Source organism: Nomascus leucogenys, chromosome 22a, assembly GCF_006542625.1.
Source record: "Nomascus leucogenys isolate Asia chromosome 22a, Asia_NLE_v1, whole genome shotgun sequence".
NCBI lineage: Eukaryota > Metazoa > Chordata > Mammalia > Primates > Hylobatidae > Nomascus > Nomascus leucogenys.
The window spans coordinates 37,008,751-37,026,360 of NC_044402.1; positions in this window are offsets into that span (position 1 = coordinate 37,008,751).

The window sequence follows — 17,610 nt, forward strand, 5'->3', positions numbered from 1 at the left end:
TGCATTGCATAGTGTCTAGTTAGTTTTATACATTCAGTTCATGTTGGAAAGATTAAGGCAGTTTTTCACTTTTATGCATGTGCTGGCAATGGCACATCTGAAAGAGCAAGGGTAAAGCATTAACAATGAATTTGTAATGGGCATGATTACACTCCTGTTGTCAACTGCAGTAATTTACTTCATTGCTTTGCTTCACTTCACTCACGCTATATTCTAATATGTTTCAAAACATTTAAGAGAAAAAAATTAGTGAATTTTGGAACATTAAATTGCCCAGAACTTTCTTATCACAGGATTAAAAAATAATTGGAGGGTCTTATAAAAATTCTGATAAGAATGGGTCGCATTCAATAATTTTTTTTAAATAAATGAGTGTGGTTATGAGGAGTAAAGAGGTCTTGGTTCCAGGCTCAGATTTCCCACGAACTGGGTCGTAGGTCTCTCAGCTATAGAATAAACAGGCTGAATCGGTGGTCCTTGAGATCCTTTAAAATTCTAAAACCATGTGGTGATACCACTTAAAGGCATTTACTATATTTTAAAGCATCATTGACCAGCAACTGTTAATATCAAGAAATAGACACCAGAGAGTCTGCTGAGTATAAAGGTCACATTTCTATTTCAGGGTCAAATCATCACAACAGCATAGTCCAGGAGAAGGTCCATGATAGAGAGATTCTAAGCAGAGTTTCCAAAAATAGTGGGCTCCCTATTTCCACTTGAAATATGAAAACACACAAAGGTCATGCCTACACTTCACATAAATGCTGATTGCTCTCTCAGCGAGTCAAAATCCTGCAAGGGTCTAGGTTACCTTGCTCACTGTGTGTGTATTTGTATGTACATGGATTATGTTAAGCCCAAATCTCACTTTTCTGTCTGTGTATGTTTGAGTGTGTCCCCTATTCAAAACTAGGAGCCAGAAATGTCTCTCCAGTCCATAAACTGCCTCATATATAGACATTTCCCTAGGTAACTCTCCTTAAACACAAACTCGTCACCAATGATGACACATCAGTTTGTGAGGATCTGTGGGAATGATAAGTAGTACATATTTTGGTGATTGTGAAGAGATGTGATTAGGAGCATAAAGCCTTGTTGTTTTTCACTGGTGAGCCTGTAAAACCAGGGAACAGCATGGGCCCAGTGGGTTCTAAGGCAAAATAATGGAGAAATCCAAAACACTTAAGAATGTATCAAAATGTGGGGAAATCCTGGACCTGAAAGTTAAGGATACCCACTTCACAGTTTTATCAGCCTCAAACTTATGTGTGTCTCCACATGGAAAGTTTGTAGGGAATCAAGAGTCTTGGCACAGATATGAAGAATAAGTACAAATAAATTTGTGGCTAAGGAACACACAGGACTGGCAAGAGCCTAGTTCTGCAGCCTGTGGGAAGAAGGAATTTTTTTTTTAAATAAGAATCTCTGCTGTGCTATTAATTAACTTTTGTTAGGGTTGGCGTTGTATTCATTTCAGTTCAGAAGAAAGGAATGTACGCATGGGTGGCTTGTGTTTTGTAATCTGTTTACCATTTTTATTGTTATTTGAAAGAACATCATGCAAAACGGAACTATAAAAATCAAGATCCAAGGGGGATGGATCTGTTGCCCTGAGATTCTGCCCAGCATAGTCCGGCACCTGGATACAAGCCGATTGACGTCAGCTGCAATATTTGACTTCACTAGGAGCTTGCCCAGCAAGAAAAAGAAAAAAAAAAAAAAAAAAAAAAAACTGTCAAATAAGCCCTAGAATTTACACAGAACTCGGTCAGAGAAGTGTTCTCTGGGAAAGAGTGGGAAAAAAGCTATTTCTCCTCTTCCTCTGCATCCCACAGAGATCATCTGAGCCTGGAGCCTGCTTTGATGTCAGTAAGAACTTGGCAACCTGATCAGTTTCATGGGGAGCAGAATAAGACAAGCAAGAAGCATAGAGGAGCCCCTGCCAACTATAAAAATTTCTAAAACTTAACCAAAACACACACAGAGATTCAATACACAACACTCATATATACACTTTGCAGATAAGAAATGAGATCAATATAGTATCAATAACTTTGCCTCTTGCAATGCACAAATTCCATCAGAAGATATAGCAGAGTGCAGAGTTGGAAATGAATCCATTCTGCTTAACTAGAAGACAAAAAAAAAATTCGTCTTCAGATAGCCAAAGTGAAAAAGGAGTAAGGATGAGAGATATTCTAAACCCATTGAGAATGCATTGCTTGCTTTCATTCCTGTTTAATATTTCTTAAAACTATGCATTGTATGATGTTAAGGTTATGTACAAGACAGTTATAATGGCAGCTAATGTGGTTCCCTTTTACTGAGTAAGAAAGCATTTGGTAAAGCTGCTGACTGATCACATGCCATTCAGTCCAGCATTTTACAATCCAGGGTAGTTCAAGAGCAGTGTACAAGTCACAGAAATGACCGTGACCTCACCATCCACAGAGACTTCCTGGACTCCGCAGGAGTGGTCCAGCCTTAAGTTTCAACATTAATCCAGGTCTTGCTTAGAGCAACCTCAGAAGCCTTGACTTATTAAGTAGAAATTATGAATATCCCATTGTACCTCTTCCTTTCAGCTAGTCCCCCTGTATCTCCACTCTATCTCTACCACAAAAGACACAGCCACCCACATGGTGCAGTGACATGAAGAAATTGTTGCAAATATAAGTTGGCAAAGAGGCAGGGGGATATTGTAGAGGGTCTTAAATGTCAGGTAAAGAAAAGCAAACTTTACCCTGGAGAAAATGATTTTTGATTGAAAGCAGTGGAAAGTGGTATGTTAGAAGGATTAACAAGAAATCTATATGGAAGAGTGATTCAAAAGGAGGAGGAATGGAGAGACCAGTTTGGAGTCAATTATCATAGAATGATGGGTGAGGTGATGAGGATCTGCAGGAGGTAAAAGCATTGAGAATGGGAATGAGGCCAATGTTCAAAGGGTATTTGTGTAAAGACTTACTGGTGGTAGTGACAGCTAACATGTATGTGGCACTTATTACACTTATAAATACTTTATGCATCTTACACAGATTTAAGTCTTTTGTCTTTGGGGGTGAGTACTTAGGAGAAAATAGAAGCATAGAGGGCTTACAAAACTTGCCAAGATCACAGTTAGCAGTAGAACTAAGAGAGGAACTCAGGCAGTCTGTGTCCATAGTCCCTGTGTTTACCTAGCACATAATATATACTGTATTGCCCTTCATGGTAAATAGCTATCCCAATATGATCCTGTAAGCTTTTATGTGGTGCATAACTGCATAAAACAAGGCGGTTACCAATTACTCACAAAGGACAGTGTGAGAAGGAACAATACTTTGTCCTTACTATTGTAAAGCACGTGGCCCCAGTTAATGTAGTCCTACATCAGTCCCTTGGAAAGAATGCAGCCTGGGTGCTGGCAGGACATGCACTCCTTGACTTTCCCATGTAATGGAGAAGCCAATGCTTGAAGAGAATTACTGATTTTCCAGAAGAGCCACCTCTCCAATAATTTGAAATACTGACCACTTCAAAGACATTTTCTGACTGTATCTCATGTAGATGACAGAAAGGAAATATCCACCAAAAGCTAATTAAACAGTTTATTTGGGATATGGCAAATTCTATACCACTAGAATAAAATTATAATTGTGTACCTCTAAAGAATCTATTTCTAGTCTAGTAAGTATTTGCATCCTCAAAGTTCAACTATTGACTTGATAAATTAATTTCCATTTTGTTTCTCATGCAAATGAACAAAATAAAGCAACACAAAACAAAAGCCTGTCTCCATCTTTTGATAAGAGACTCTGGACTCATTGTGGTTTGATGAGTATCTGGTAAGTTTGTAAGAAAGGCAGAAGAGTCCTGGCATGGAATCACCAAAAACGTAAGTTCATTTATTTGAGCATTCTATGATATTGGTGGATTTATTTATTTATTTATTTTTATATTTGTCTTAAACTAGTTGGGGCTTACTTGTAACCAAAAATACTCATTAATTCAGCTTTTATTAATTTGCATCACCCTGTTGACATGGCCTAGATTTGAAGCACAGAATCCTACACACGCCATTCTCTAGCAGGTTAACAAGAACTAGGCTCCGTGCCTCAGTGCATTATTGGGCTAAAAGCCCCATCCCTAGTGTAAAAGTTCAGAACCTGACAACAGAGCTGTTCACAGCCAGCCATTACATGGTTAAGCCACCAGTGGGTGTGGTCTAAGAGCAGAGCAGAGTTCATGATAAAGGAAATGAAGTCATTCTTGTTTAATGAAGAGGCACACCAGGAACACGGAAGTTGTCCAGCTCTGGGACTCATGAAAAGCGGAGGGACACTAACGAGTCAGAAAAGAGCAGTTCAGGCTTATTACTGCTCAAATCACATCTGTATAGTCTCCGTCCTGAAGGAGCATTTAACCCAGTTGAATTGGGGCAGAGAGGAACTTTTAAGAATCATCTAGCCCTTTCCCCAGACTGCAGGCAGAACTACCTATTCCTTTATGTAGAGAAACTCTTTTCGCCTTAGTACTGAACAAGATCACTTCCATACAAGAAGAGATAAAAATGGCAGATAGGTATATGTATATAGATGTGGGTACGTAGGCATCGAGATACGATTACCCCCTACCTGTTCCAGGATGAGTTTAAGGTGGCTCACAGGGATTTATAAAATTCTAGCAGGATGATGTCATGTTTTACCTTCCTGGAGTCTGGAGTGAAACTACCTGGGTTCACATTTCAGCTCTACACTGGCTTTGGATCTTGGAAAGTGTAAACCAAAAATAAAATTCTAAATCCCCCAACCAACTGGATGGACCACTCCTCTTAGCCAAGAGCATTCCAAAGTCAACCTGAAACATTAGTGCAGGCCCTGACGGGAAGGGGGCCACCGACATGCCTCATTATACTCACCTCCCTTTGGAATTCAACCTGGTTAGCTACCACTGACCAGCACTAACATTAAAACAAAGCAGACTCTTTGTAGCAAGAAGATACCAAATTCCAACCTGATTCTAGTGTAGCATCACATGACAGATGGCAGGCCCTAAAAAATATCAAAGTATTTTACCTCAAAATATACTTCTTTGACGTATTTTGCCATGGCCAAGCAAAGCTGTCTCTTGTGGGGAAGATCTACATTCTGTAGAGAATCTCCTTCCTTTACCAGGTCTTTTTCCCGATCCAGTAGAGAATTAACTGAGTCTGACACCTTTTTAAGTTTGATAAGAAACATTTACAACCTATTATCTCTGAAGCCTGCTACTGGGAGGCTTCATCTGCATAATAAGAGCTTTGGTTTCCACAGCCCCTTATCTTAACCCATATACTCCCTTCTGTTGATTCCAGGTCTTAAGAGAAACTCTTTCAACCAATTACCAATCAGAAAATCTTTGAATTCACTTATGACCTGGAAGACCCCCAACCCTTCCTGCCCTGGGTTTCCTGACCAAACCAATGTACATCTTACATGTATTGATTGATGTAGTATGTCTCCCTAAAATGTATAAAACCAAGCTGTAGCCCAGCCACCTTGGTCACATGTTCTCATGATCTCCTGGGGATGTGTCATAGGCCATGTTCACTCTTATTTGGCTCAGAATAAATCTCTTCAAATATTTTACAGAGTTTCGTTCTTTATCAACAACAACTTAACATCTCTGTGCGTGTTTCCTCATCAGTATAACAAGGATAATAATAGTCCTTATCATAAATAAGTAGTACTGACACTTAATAGTACTTATTATAGTAACTATGACATACAGGTTTCCTGATTTTAATTAAGATAACACACATAAAGCACAATTGCACTGATTGGCACCTAGACTCTGTTTTTCACAGGTTTTCTGTTATTGAGAGAACATATTTAAAGAAATCTCAATTTCTCCACTAACAGATCAAGGAAATACTAAAATGTGCTTTTTATCCCCTAATATATAACAAATAGATAATTATTATGAGGATTTTATAAGAATTATTAATAAATTATGTGTTATATAAAGAGCTCTGTGCAGGTATTCTGGCAGGTAATAAGCACACAATAATATTTAATATTATTATAACAAAATGGTACAACTTAAAACCATGGAGGAAAAATAAAGAATAACATGGATGGAGATAATAAAATAAGCTGGAAAGTTTGCTTAAATGTATTTATAATATATACACCCATGTATCACAAAATTGGATCTAAGTTTTCCAGGCATCACCATAAAATGGGAAAACTTTCCATTACAAAATCACTATGTCCAGTCAACAAATACCAATCACTGTAGAAGGTAGAACTATCATGTTTACTAAGACCTGGAATTCATTCCTCTCATGGGTCCTCATAAAGAGTAGAATGTGTACAGTAGAAGGCAATCTCAATAGCATCCTTGCAGTAGGGATTGCTATGAGACCAATTTCTTATGCAGTGTGATAGCACCACATCAAAGTATAATTTAGTTAAAACATTCTACGGAGGTGGGGGTGGTGGCAACTGCACGTGCTCCAGTACCTAGCTCTTTCCAGATCATGTTTGATCAGAAAGAAAAACTGGATAATCTGGAGGAATGAATAATTTTTTCATAATGAACTTCACATTCTACAAGCAGTTCTTCCTAAGTAATGTCTTTCTCTGAATTTTTGATAAATGTTGAGCAATAAGGTTAAATAAACAAATAAGTGCATGATAGACACAGACAGATGAGAAACAGACAGAAAGAGAAAGACAACATTTTACATCCCATTGCATACAGTTTCCCTTACTGGCTATTTCTAATCCCCAGCAACTTGTTATCAAGAGGAAAGTCTAACTTGAATTCCTTTACTAGAGTATAAGCCCATTTCAGACTACACTATTCATAGAGAAGATGGAAAATATCTGGTCAATGTTATCTATAAAATGAAGTATCATGTACTTGAAGATAGCTTAAATATATCCTTCTGGTCATTTTGATACATATGGTGAATATGTTGCTGTTGCTTGGATACATCCAGCAAGCTATTGTTTATCACAAATACAGTGGATTTTGAAAGATGAACTCATCCTATTAAATGTGATTCATGCAGATTACTGAGATAAAATATTTGCCCAGTTATCCTGATAGTAAAGGCCTCAGCAACTCCTCCCTATCCAGATAGAGTAATGAGCACTTTATTTGAGGCATAGGACTTGCACTGAGAAGCAAAGCTCTAAAGAGTTGTAGCAAATATATATCTGTAAGAAGAGCTAGAAATAATTCTTCTTAAGCAAATATAACTGAGCATGTTAAACTCTGCTAAGCTTAGTTCAAGCTTGCTTAACAGTATTTACCTTGAGGCTGGATGTATTAAATTCTGAGATGCAGCTCAAGTCAACAATTTGAATTCTAGAAGATCATGCTTGAAATTTACATTCTTTCTTTATATCATAACTTTAAAATTATTTTAACTGTTCTGCTTATTTCTAATAACCTCTAGCTGAAAAAGTGATAAACCTTGAATTTTCATCTTGCTGGAAAAGAGAAAGTGTGATCTCAATATGCCTATCAACTTGCTGTGTAATAAGGCAAGATTGGGTGGATCTTTTCAATTTTAGAAAAATGAGCCTAATTTCCATGAGACAATTTGAGGCACTGTTTAATAAGTTTTTACCTGTCAGACAAGAGTGCAGGGGAAAAATTGCTATTTTTGGCTTCCCTCATGTAGATGACAGGAAGGAACACGCTTAACATGTTCGCTGTCTCATGGTACTGGAGTTTGTGTAGATGTTCCCATGCAGATCAGAAGGTGACAGTGGTTCTGCCCCAAAACAAAAAGAGGACATAAGGAGCATTTCAGGAAATAAGCCTCCAATGGTTTACCTACTGAGAGCAAAATAGTCTTTCCTTCAGCATGGAAAAAGATAATTCTGGTGATTTCTTATGCTCACACCCACTCTTCCAAGTGGTCCGGAATGCACAGATTTACTTCAGGTGCAAACTCGGGTGGGAAAGAGCTGGAGATACTGTCTCAGAAACCAGTTTTGTTTGGCTGTTTTGAAGACCAGGACAGAGTTACTGGGATTTCCTGAGCGTGAGAATATATATATATATTTATATATATATATATATATGGGGGGGGAATGGGGGTTACATGTAGAAAGTGTTTTTGTGTATTTTTAATGTTTTTAATGTTTTCTTTTGTCTTTATAAGTGTGTGATTATTATGCAACTCATTTAGCAGGTCATAAAACCACTTCTTTGTTAAAGCTTTCTGCCTTTTATTAAAATCTGAGTTCTTTGTGGGTATTTGTGATCTATGATGTGGAAAGTATAAACATGGAATACACAAGCAGCCTTCATGTCATGAAAAACAGGTCATGGCACAGAGACTCCCAAGTGTTCAAGTCACATTTGAAGCTATAGTCATGCCATCCAAAGGTGTCGTTGAAGTTTCTTTCTGCCTATATCCTTACTTCCCTGGAATTATGACTCTAGGTAATGATGAAAAATGAATGTGTAATTTTTTCTTTAAATCTCCATTACTGTGACTATGTAAAATTTCATGATTATTTTCCAAGAAAAAAGAGTAAACATACAAAGAGAAAACCAAAGTGTTCCAAAGTGTTTCCAGTATAATCCTCATTGGAAATATTTAATTTCATCAGGTAAGTAAATTCTACCCAACTTGAGGAAATGGCCAATTATAGATGAATATAAAGAAATTGGATCTGATTAGAGAAGCTGAATCCAAGAATAGTGAATTTAGTGGTAACGGTTATTTAATAAATACTTCCTATTCGTTGCTTAGCAAACAAACGGTCTATATACTTAGTAACTTAAAGCATCAACATTTTATTATTTTACACAATTCTGAGGTTTGGGTGAGCCATTCTGCTGATCATACCTGGGATCACTCACATTGTTACAATCATCTGACAGCTTGGCTGGGGATGGAGGTCCCAGATGACATCCCTCACGAGTCTCTCAGTTGGCCCCTGGCTGCTGCTGGGGAACCCAATTGTCCTCCAAGTGGCCATCCATTCTCCAAAGGGGTAAACTGGGCCACCTTGTCATCTGGTATCATTTCAGAGTTCCAAGATCGTGAACGAGGAAGCACCAAGGCTTGTTAAGACCTAGATTTCAGAATTTGTACATCATCATTTCTGCCACTTTCAGGTCAACAAAACTCACATGTCCAGCCCAAATTTAATAGGTGGGAAAATGATAACATTCTTGATGAGAGGAGTGACAACAAACACTGCAAAGGGCATGATTTATTAGCAACCATTATTCTATCAATCTATCATATTTTGGGGTTATTTGAATGAAACAAAATAGCATTCTATAAAACACATTTTTGATTTAGAAAATCTTTCATTGTACTCACTTAAGAAGTAGAATAAAAATCTTGACAGATGAGAGTCTACCAAAGTTATGTAGATTATAATTTCCCAAAGAACAGTGCTTTCGGGGGGAGGGGGGAGGGACAGCATTAGGAGATATACCTAAAGCTAAATGATGAGTTAATGGGTGCAGCACACCAACATGGCACATGGATACATATGTAACAAACCTGCACATTGTGCACATGTACCCTAAAACTTAAAGTATAATAATAATAAAAAAAAGAACAGTGCTCTCTGCTTCCAGAATGTGGCCGTTAGTAGGTCCCCTATATGCACATTACTTGGCACTTAGAATAAGCTCAATGAATTTTTCTTGAATGAATGAAAGAAGAAATAATGACATATAATCCAATTTCAAATACAAAAAGTTGAATGAGATGCAAATTTGAACTGCAGGTTTTAATTCTTCACCAACAGTATGAATTATACTTTTAGCACATCCATGAGTTCCCTTGTTTAGCTCCTTGCTTTTAAATATTTGATACTGATTGAACATTTACTCCCAGTAAAGTAAGTGATAAGTGCAGACTTTTTCTCTGCATATAAAGAACCACTTTAGGAGTAATCGTAGATTCCCATTAACTTATGATTAACCCATATAAAGTTAACATACTTTCTCTGTGTTAAAAATAATGGCTTAAAGTTTATTCCAAAATCTCAACTTCTTGCCACATAAACCAAAAAAAAAAATAACTTGTCGAAATTGTAATCATCATTTTAAAAATTTCATTTTTTAGTTATTGACAAGAGAACTAGAGAAAGGAACATTCTTTTGAAAATTATTGTATTAATAGAGAAAAATACAGACAGCTAAGTAGTAGGGGTGAGGCTTGTTAGTGATATCCATATCTATATGGATATATATGTGTCTGTATATGTACATATATGCATGTGTATATATGTATGTGCTGGCTCCCCAGTATCTAAACACTTCTCATTTTTGAGATATCCTCAGTGAAGCTTGGTGATAAAAAAGCAGTTATGTTTGCTCTTCACCCACTGGGCAGCTAAGAAATGCAACTTTCACCTACCTAGGTCTTTAAATCTTGAGGTAGTGACGCAAAAATACATGGACAATTCAGAAAATATTTATAACAAATGGCTACCTTCCTATAAGTGAATTAGGGAAATGGAACATGGCCAGGAATCATAGAACCTGAGTAGCGTTCCCCACCTGGACAGCTATCATGCTCAGAGATTAGTTCATCCCCTGATGCTCAGACTCCCTTAGTTTCCACTCATTATTGGAGTCTGGTTTTTCAGGGGTCAAGTCTGTGAACCACCTACTATCCTTCTAGGAAATTGTTTTTCCTCATTAATTTTGTTGCTTACTGCTGCTTGAAATTGAGAACTGGCTGATATAGGAATCCCATATTTTTATGTTTCCTTCATTTATTTATGCCCTTCAAACTGATTTAAAAGTGAATCAAATAGATAGATTGAATGAGCACCTGAAATTCTACTTATCTAATCTTGAAATCTTCATCTCAAGAATTAATAAGATATAATATATTTCTTGAAGGATTAAATATATTTTTCCAAAGGATATCTGTTGACCAGTTTAGGCCATGTTATAAAAAGGACATGCTGGATTCATATGTACGTTTGGAGACTTGGAGACACGAAGCACTAACATATCATTCTTGACGGGGCCATTTGCAATGAGGTCCAAACTTAGTACCTGTGTGACCTTGACCCAGCCACTTCCCATCTTACTTTTCTCATCTGAAACTCTATAGCCAAGGGTTGCACGAGAATTAAATAAATTAATATTTGCAAAGCACATATGCTTAGCACATTATTGTCCCTACATGTGTTTGCTGAATAACTAAAATGCAAAAGTAAATCCTGTAGAACTGTATAATATTTTATATAATTGTGTCTAATCTCAAAAAATGTTTTACATAACAACAACAAATTCTCCCTATTTCATAGGCATAAAAATTAGGCATTAAAGTAGGATAAAGTCCATGCTCAAGCACTATGGAGTATATATTTATCCATTCATTTATTCATTCACTGTCATAGAAGGGGCCTGCTAAGTGCCAAGCACTGTGCTGGACACTGTGCCTGGCGTGGTAGGCAAATTTAGAATCACTGTCTTCTAGGACATTTCAGTTAGAACCACTTAAGTGTCCTTACCCTCAAAGAGTTAAGGTAATTTAAAAAATCATAAATGAGGTATCTGTTCTACTATGTCCATTTAAATAAAGCAGGGATTGGCCAATATTTAGCTGGTAAAGAACCAGATAAGTATTTCTGGCTTTGTGCCATATGGTATCTCTCTGTTACAACTATTCTACTCTGCAATAGTAGCATCTAAGCAGCCATAGACAATACACAAATGACAAACAAAGACAGGCAGCAGGCTATACTTGACTCATGGGCCAGAGTACACCAATTCTTGGTCTAAAGGCTTATGATTACCATCTGTATAAGGGAGTTGCTCCCGAATCCTAGGAGGAGTACGATCACTATCCACTTTTATTTGTGAACACGCTTATCCACAAACCTTAATCAATGACCTAGAACAGTCACAAAAACAGAAGAAAGGACAAAGAAGCTGAAACCTATGGACACCCTTCCAAGGTTTCTACATGAAATACCAAGTGGGAGAAACTTCAGATTCTGAGCTTCACATTTCTGTATGTGGTTAATCATGATTAATTCCTGTTGTATTCATTGTAGGAACACTAATCATGATTAATTAATTTGGTATGAATGCAAATATAACATTTAATTTCTTCCAAATTTCAAGGGGAGCCTAACTCGATGAATAATTGAACAAAAATGAGTCGTGGACAGAAGAGAACAGAAAGTTTGCAATGCCAGCCATAACGTGCAAGAGGAAACAGTATAATCTGGCACTGCTTGACTGCTATATTAGTAAGTGATGGGTTGAGTAGGACATAAATACAGTGTATATGTCTCTTAGTTACACCGCACAGTGAGTGAATATTTATAGGAATACAAGAAACTCCAGAGCTAGGGAATGACACATCTCCGGTTTAGGCAAAATTGTTACTGGTCCTCTACTCCTCACCTCTCATTCACTTTCTGAAATTTCTGACAGGGTGACATTTCTCAGTCACAGCAGAGAAAAATTCTCAGTTGAAATCACTAATGTCTGAAGTCGTTTCTTTATAATGCTTTTATTCTACAAGGTTAAAACAATAGCCTGTCATCTTCCCTTTCTCTAACATCTATACATTCATGTCTTGCCAAAGTATCAATTAGTGGAAAAATAATATTATTAATTGGTTTGTGTTTTTCATCTGTAGTCCCAACTCAATGTTTCAGTTTTTAAAAAACATCCCTCTATTCTAGGTGATATCATAAATTGTATTAAAAATTACCATATAACATAAGTTAAGGGCAGAAAGATAGGAAATGTGTGCAAACTAATTCCATTACATTATCCCTAACCAACCACATTATCTTGCTAACTTTAAATGTAAATGTTAGTTCATTAATTCTCATTTTCTGCTATCCTTGATGACATTTTAAGGCCAGGTCTACTGAAAGTTTGAAAAAGGAAAAGTGGAAGGCCTGGACTATTTAATCACAGAACAAACAAATGCAAACAAGTAAGAAGGCAATTGTATTTTCTTCCTTCCTTTCCTTCCATCCATCCTTCCTCCTCACTCTCCTTCCTCCCTTCTGTCCTTCCTTCCTTTTTTGCTTCCTTCTTTCTTTCCTTTCTCTCTGTCCCTTTCTTTCTTTCACCAACTTGCATCCCCTGCAACATAATAGCTGAGCTATGACCCACTATTTATATTCCAAGGCCATCATGATAATTTAGGCTATTGTACTTCTATATGACCCAGCTCAAGTGGAGACTCCTTTAATTTCTCTAGTTGAGTCTGTTGTTCATGTGAACCCCATGGTATTCTTCTCTTCTCTTCATATACTACCATGTTGGATTGTGATTGATATCTACACATTTACCTCCACTTATAGACTGTGAGCTCTGTGAGGACAGAGTCTATTTCTAATTCATCTTTGTGTCTCTCTCCTAGTATTGAGACTAGCATACAGCCTGACTCTTGGTGTGGAATGTGCCTAACACGTGTTTTTGCAGAGAATGACCTCACCTCCCAGCCACTGACTCGCCTTCCTTCCACTTACCTTCTCCTTACAATTGATCACTTCTCCACTCTAGCCCATGTAATGCAGAATAGAAGAACTTCCTCAACCAGAACATTTTTAACATGTTAATTTTCAGTTCAAAATCTGTAGCAGTTTGATATTTCATATAATTAGAAAGCCTAGATTGTTCAGCTTTTCAGAATATATCACTTAGCCTCATCAAAATCATTTCTCTTACTTCTCTAACAGTAAAGAGCATGTATATTCTTTCCCTGAGATGATTGATTTCTCCACTTTTGCACTTCAGCTTTTCCTTACAGCTCTTAGCTATTTCCTGCGAAAAACAAAACAACCACCCACTACCGACAACAATAAAACTACTTAAACTTTGTATACTGGAACTTTGCCTTTGTTTATTTCTTATCTAATCAAAAGAACTCCTTCAGTTGTCTTTCTCTGTTCTTTTCTACTTTTCATGTTTGAATGTGCTTTATATGTGCTCTTAAGTCCATTGTATAGATGTCTTTTGCTTCATTGTCTCTATCACATATTAGAAGGGTAAAGAGGAAACACTTGTGTTTTGTCTTTCTGTTACTGTTTTGGACAAGCATTGAGGGACAGCATCTGTCTTCTTCATTCTTAGCCATTTGGTTTCTGTGGCATTCTCACCTCTACTTTTAGATGTCAGCCTTGATTGGCCCATTTCCCCTAACCAAGGGACCGGTTCAAGGATGGGAATGTAATTATATCAGATTCTACGACTTAATAGAAGATATTTCTAGGAAAGAGGAGCTGCCTCTTCTCTGGGAGTTAAAAATCAGTCTTTCTTTTCTGGTTGGCATGTTGAAGATGTGCCATTCAGAACCACCGGGGAAGCACTGTGGCATCCTGCTGGGACAGAAAGAGCTGCTTTGCCACAATGTGGAACCTGAGGATAAACCTCCTTTAAGAAACATAAGTGTAGATAGACTAAGAAATTATGCCTTTGCACTGTCATTTAAACTGCTAGAGCAAGCTTCCAGTGAAGCCAACCTCTGGCTTTTTCAGTTATGGGAGACAATCAATTCCCTCTATTGTTTACATCCACTTGCATTGGGTTTGCTGCCACTGGAAACTACAAGTTTTCTCACTGGTGTATAAACCATGGACTGAATCAACATAAACCTGTATTTGAACTCCGACTATGTTACATTACGTTACAACCCAAACAGTCATACAAACTTTCTCTGTCTTGTTTTTTCCATCTAAAAAATGGAGATAACATCTGCTTCTCATGTATGTGCAAGTATATATGTATATATGTGTATGTGTGTGTGTATATATATATATATGATGTGTATGTGTGCCTATATATATATATATATATGATGTGTACGTATATATATGTTGGTATTCTATGCCACATGTCTGGAAAGAGTTGTGATTCACCAGAGGTAGGTGGCGAGTAGCTATTTGCAAAGCTGAATTATAAATCTCTGATTTAATAAACCTTTCTAGAGCTACAGAGTTTTATTTCCATTTGACAAAGATCTGTGGAGCTCTTACCAAGTTGTGACAAGCAGCCATTTTTCCCCACTTCGATGAGCTCATACTGTTGCTAGGCTGTGTCTTGTAAATCAGGAGAAATCATCATATAAATTCTTCTGGAGGGGGAGTTGGATATGTCAGCTAATCTCTGCCACATTAATTTCCAGTGGATCATTTTATACAAATTATATTACTTCCTCCCTGCGGTGCGAGGTGGGGGAAGAATCGATGGGGAGGAAGAGAGGTGGAAAGAAGAAAGGCTAACAGAAAGCTATACTATGTTTTCTTGACTTTCACATATACAGAAGGAATGGAAGGAAACATCTTACTATGACATGGGGCATAGAAATATTTAAATTGCAGACACTCAAGACTTTTATCTAAAATTCAAGAGACCCAACCTTGATTTCTAGATCTTACTGGCAATGCAGCAAACACAAGCATAATCCTCCTATTTCCAAACAGAGAGAAATCTAGTCACTGTTTTTCTAGTGATGTACAAACACCATTGAGTAGAAAGCACTATCAGAAGTGCTAAGGGGCAGATGGCTGATTGCACAATCATCTACAACCAGGACCTGCTAATGTTTACCATCCTGAGCTGTGAATGAGGACAAGGTGCTGGGGACGTAACTCCAGGTTTATCTGATGGCTTGTCAGCAAATGCTGTAACATTTTCATCACCCAGGCTGACAAGTTGTGCCGAATCAGGAAATAACTTGTTTTGAGGCATGCAGATGTCTCCGTGTGTCTTGTAAACAATCTGGGGGGTGGGGGGAATTGAACAACAAAGGGCAGCTTTGCAGATCACAGCCCAGGATGATTGCTTGACAGGTCTGTGCCAACTCTGCTGGCGATCAAATAAAAACGAGCCATTCCCCTTCTCTGAGGACTCCGTATTTTTAAAGGGGGATAATAAATGCAAAGCTGTGCAAAGCCTGGCTGGGGGAAATGTGAAATCCATCTCCTATCATTTGCATAACATAATCAGCAGTGCTCTGCTAATCAGGCTGGGGGAGGCAGTTGGAACATGTGTTTCATAGAGAGGTCCTGGAGCACGCCCCAAAGTGCATGCTGCGCCTTCCTGAGCTCTAACCCCTGGGTGACTGACACACTCTTGACACACTCTCCCCTCCCCCAGGACTGAAGACCACTAAAGCTGGCATCCCACTCTCATTGGTTTTTCCACGAGAAGGGAGAACCATATCACAGTAACATCTGCCTGCATTACCTGCATCTGTCTTTTAAAAGAAACTGGCATTTGCCCAGCTTACAGCTGTGTGCATGGGGACATGACTGAGTAGGAGCAGTCCACACCATTTCTTCCTTTGTGCTTGAATGACCCATATTTCAGGGATGCAGCCCTGGCCATTTCGGAAGGTGTCTGGAGACTGAGGTAATTCATATCATTGTAATTCTACAGCACAAAGTGCCACTGGGTCCACTTTGTATTAATGTTTCCATGGCAATCCGATACTTGACATTTTATTTAAACTATTAATCTAGCATGGCTCACCAGCCAGTGTGAGGAAAGTTGAACCCCAAGATTTCACTTCTGGAATCAATATTAAACCAATAGGTAAGGTGCATAATTAACTTTCACGATTTTAAAAATCCAGCCACAACGGGTGCTAAACACATTACAAAATATAGGCTCACTCCAATTGCTCCCTTTGGGGCCTCCTTTTGTTACTTACATTCAAAAGAGATTGCAAGGGCTGGGCTTCTGAAGCTCTGCCCCCTCCCCCGCCCCTGTCCAGGCCCTGCCACGTACACTGCAATTCTAGAGTCAATTCAAACTGCATATGATTAAAAGATGGAAATATTCCCCATGGACATTGGGCAATTTATTTGTGAAAAAGATTTAATGAAGAATTTCAAAGCAGACAGTGCCCTACAAAGAAAGCTCATTTGTGAATCTCTATGTTCTCTTTGCTGCCCTGAGCTCATCTGAGAGAACGAGAGGAATCAGTGCCCTGAAGCTATTGCCAAGTGTATCGCATGTGAGTTTCTCAAGATAGAAATATTCTCAGGCAGCTACAGGCATTAGAACAAGCTGTTTTTAGATGGTCAACCTCCAGTCAGGGCCTTCACAGGCCAAACTGGGAGAGAGGCTCTTTGCCTTCAGTGTCCCTATCACTCCAGTTTCTGGTCCTCAGTGGTGTCCTCTGACCCTGGGTATCCAAAGGTAAATTTGCACAGGCTCCCTCTGTGAAGGTCATTGCTTCTTTCAACATCACAAAAGGACCTTGTTTCATTTACCTGTCCTTTAGTATATGGATCCCAGCTGATACAAACCCCTGCACTCACATGATAATGGACAATAAAGGATAATAAAATCCATTTCCTGGGACATTTAATCTTCAGGGTAGGAGGCATCTGAATTCAAATTCTCCCTCCTAGCTGTTTGACCTTGGGCAAATTATTTAAAATCCTTAGGCCTCAGGCATCTCATGTGTAATTTGGAAGAAATAAATTATCACTCATAGGGTTGGTTTTGCATGTGGATTAAATAATATTATGAATGTAAAGCCCTTTAAGTACATTTTAAAATACTGGTTATTGTTTATAGTAGGAAAAACCCAATTACACATTTTAATTCAAATAACCTTTTAAGGGGAATCTGATGGGACCCTTCAATGATCAAGAGAGG